The following is a 3,543-nucleotide window of genomic DNA, read 5'->3' as shown; positions in this document are numbered from 1 at the left end:
AAAGAGTGCAGGATGATGGCAGGCTAGACTGCCATGCCATTCTGGAAACCATCGGACAACGCAGAGAAAGTCTAACCATTCCCCTGTAATTATTTTACCTTGGGTGATGAGAAGAAAGCAGATGTCACCTTGGACACTGGGAAGTTTCCTGCACAAGGAGACTCATGGTGGTTCAAAGCATGGAGCCTGGAGGTCCTGTTAACCGAGAGACGTGGAATAAGCTCCTCAGTCTCTTGGTAGCTCTGTTTCCTCATCTGCAAACCAGGATATTTGCAGTCCCTTCACATCTTACCGGGAGGAGGGCAATGAGGGGGCAGACATCGGGCACCCAGACAGCGCCTGCCTCAGCAAGTGCTAACAATCATTGTTATAATTACCTTCTCCCTGGAAAGAGAAGTCATAGCAGTCACGTGCGCTGTGTGCCAATCAGCATATAACGAGACAAGAAAAACGTGTCTTGGTATAACAACCTTATTTCACAACAGTCACGCTCTGTGTCAATGAGGCTCAGGCTCTTCAGACTGGTCGTGAAGGAGATAAGCCCCTGTGATTGGCAAGAAGAGATGGGAGAGAAGCAGATCCTACCCTGCAGGCCAGGAGCAGGGGGCGCTCCATAAAAACGGTTGAGGTTGGGCTAGTGGGGCGGAGCTCTGCCAGCCACCACCCTCTGCTCTCGGTCCAGCAGGAAGCACGATGCTGGCAGGTCTTCCCCGGGCTCTGGGCTCTGGGGTGGGGCAGAAGGTGCCACTTCTATCTTTGGTCACAAAACTCAAATGCATAGTCCTCCTGATTTTCTCAAATGTCTAATGTCAGGAGTGCTCAATTTAGCCAAAATCCATGAGAAAAAAATAAAAATAGTTTTTTAAAATCTGTGGGGAAGGAAAAGTTGAAATACGGTGTCTGTAAATTACTCAGGTTACTACCCCAATGCTCACAGCAGCACTATTCACGACAGACAAGACGTGGAAGCAACCTAAGTGTCCATCGACAGATGAATGGATAAAGGAGATGTGGTACATATATACAATGGACTATTACTCTACCATAAAAAAGAATGAAATGATGCCATTTGCAGCAATATGGATGGACCTAGAGATTATCATACTAAGTGAAGTAAATTAGAACGACAAATATCATATGATATGACTTATATGTGGAATCTTTAAAAATGATACAAATGAACTTATTTACAAAACAGAAATAGACTCATAGACATAGAAAACAAACCTACAGTTACCAAAGGGGTTGGGGAGGGGAGGGGAGATATAAATTAGGAGTTTGGGATTTATATATACACACTACTATACATAAAATAGATAAACAACAAGGACCTACTGCATAGCACAGGGAAGTATACTCAATATCTTACAATAACCTATAATGGAAAAGAATCTGAAAAAGAATAGATATAGATACATGTGTAACTAATCACTTTGCTGTACAGTTGAAACTAACACAACATTCTAAATTAACTATACTTTAGTTAAAAAAAAACAAAGAAAATGATGTAAATTACTCAGATTCCTGCCCGGCGGAACAGAAAAGGGAAGGGAGGATGATCCAAAAATCTCCCTTCTTGTTGTTTGGAACAAAACCTCTTCCACGGGCCTCCTTTCCTGGGAGAGGCGTGAGGTCAGAGCATCTGTGTATCTTCGCTAAGGTATTTGTTACATAAGTAAAGTGGCTTTTGCCCTTCTTCACGTTCCTCCCGATTTGCTAAACATCACAGCGACAGAACAAAAGGCTCTTGGACTTAACGTTCTCCTTGTACTGCTCCAAGACCTTCCCGTCGCCTGAGTGTTGACGGGAAAGCCTAGGCGACAAGGTCCTGTGGGTTCTCTGCCTTTGGAAGGGCCTCTCCCCGAGAGCAGAGCCGGCTCTGCAAGGGTCCTTGCCCTGGCCTGCTGCATGCAGTCCGGGCATCACCGGCAAGGCTGATGTCACCGCCCAGCCGTCCTCGTGCTTGGGTGTTGCTCCCGCACGCAGGCTGTGTAGGCACTTTCCCTCATAGACGAATGCTGTGGAATCGTAGCTGAGTTTGTTGTGGAGAAGCTTTTGTGCAGGTGCTACAGGCCTGGAAGCAGACTGAGCTGTGGCTGAGGGAGGGCTGCCCCGCCCAGCAGGAGGGGCACTGACTCTACTCGCGGAGTTGGCTTTGAATCCCGCCTCCTACAAACGGAAACCTGAAAAATGACTTAACTGCGCTGCAAGTTGGCTCATTCATCTGTAAAATGATGGTAACTCTTGGGGTTAGTTTTGTCCCCCAAAAGGATATGTGAATGTGGCCTTATATGGAAATAGAGTCTTTGCAGATGTAATTAATATGCAAATTCAGATAGGTCAGACTGGATTAGGGAGGGCCCTAAATCTAATGACTGGTGTCCTGACAAGAGAGGACAGAGAGACACAGGGAAGAGGGAGGTAGACTGGAGTGATGTGTCCACAAGACAAGGGTCACCAAGGATTTGCCACCAGAAGGTGGAAGAAGCAGGAAGCGTCCTCCCCTAGAGCCTTCAGAGGGAGCCTGGCCACGCCGACGCCCTGATTTGGGGCTTTTGGCCTCCAGAACTGTGAAAGAATAAGTCTTCCTGGGATACTTTGTTACAGCAGCCTTGAGAAACTCATAAGGTAACCTAGTTCACAGGCTGGTTGTGAGGATTAAATGCAATTATGTAAGTAAATGCTTATTGAGTGTTAGATATCATCCCTTTTCTTTCCTCTTCCCCACGGACTGGGAATATAAATACTTTCAGGAAGGGCTTTGATAGCCATGCTGTCACCTGAGAACTCAAAAGTGAAAGCCACTGGGCTTTGATTAATCCTCTTGAAAATGCACAAATTACACACAGCTGCGGGCAGCTTCTCCCCTGCATCTTGCCTTACAGGAGAGACTCTAGGTCCGAGCTGGTGACTGGATAGCTGCTTCCACTGGCCCAAGTCCTGCCGAGCTTGGCCCGGGAAGTTTGGAGGCAAGCAGAAAGAAGCGATTGAGCTGACTGTCCTCCTCTGTGATGGCAGAGGGGCCTGGGGTCAGTCCCTCCCCGCCTCCAGTGACAGGTCTGTAAGGTGAGGGACGCCAGCCAGACGATCTCCAAGTCCTCCTCAAGCTCTGACTTCCATGGCATCATGGAAGTCCAAGATTTGGGGGTCCAGGAACTCCAAAAGACTGGCCCCCAGGCCGGTGGCACCTTACAAGTTGTGCTCGTCCAACAAGAACGTTTCAAAAATGTTCAAGAGTTGTCTGCATTCTTTCCCAGGTTCTGAGACAAAAGTATCCAACTTATTTTAAAATGCAAGCATAGCCAAATATAAAAGGTACTAGTGAAAGCACATTAATGCATCAGGGAATAATGGCAGTTTGTTATAACTGAGCAGTTAAATAACTTATAATCATGAAAGTCTCCCCAAAAGAAAAGTTCTCTAATGCACAAAAGTCATGAGACAAAAGTCATGACTGTGAAGTTACTGAAATTCAGCAACAGGCAAATCTCTAAATGTGACAACTTAGCTTTGTAGATCTCATGCACTGAGGAGAGGAAAGAG

The sequence above is a fragment of the Lipotes vexillifer genome, unplaced genomic scaffold (assembly GCF_000442215.2).
Source record: "Lipotes vexillifer unplaced genomic scaffold, Lipotes_vexillifer_v1.1 scaffold196, whole genome shotgun sequence".
NCBI lineage: Eukaryota > Metazoa > Chordata > Mammalia > Artiodactyla > Lipotidae > Lipotes > Lipotes vexillifer.
The sequence above is the reverse complement of the archived record's forward strand: the minus strand, read 5'-3'. Positions refer to the sequence as shown.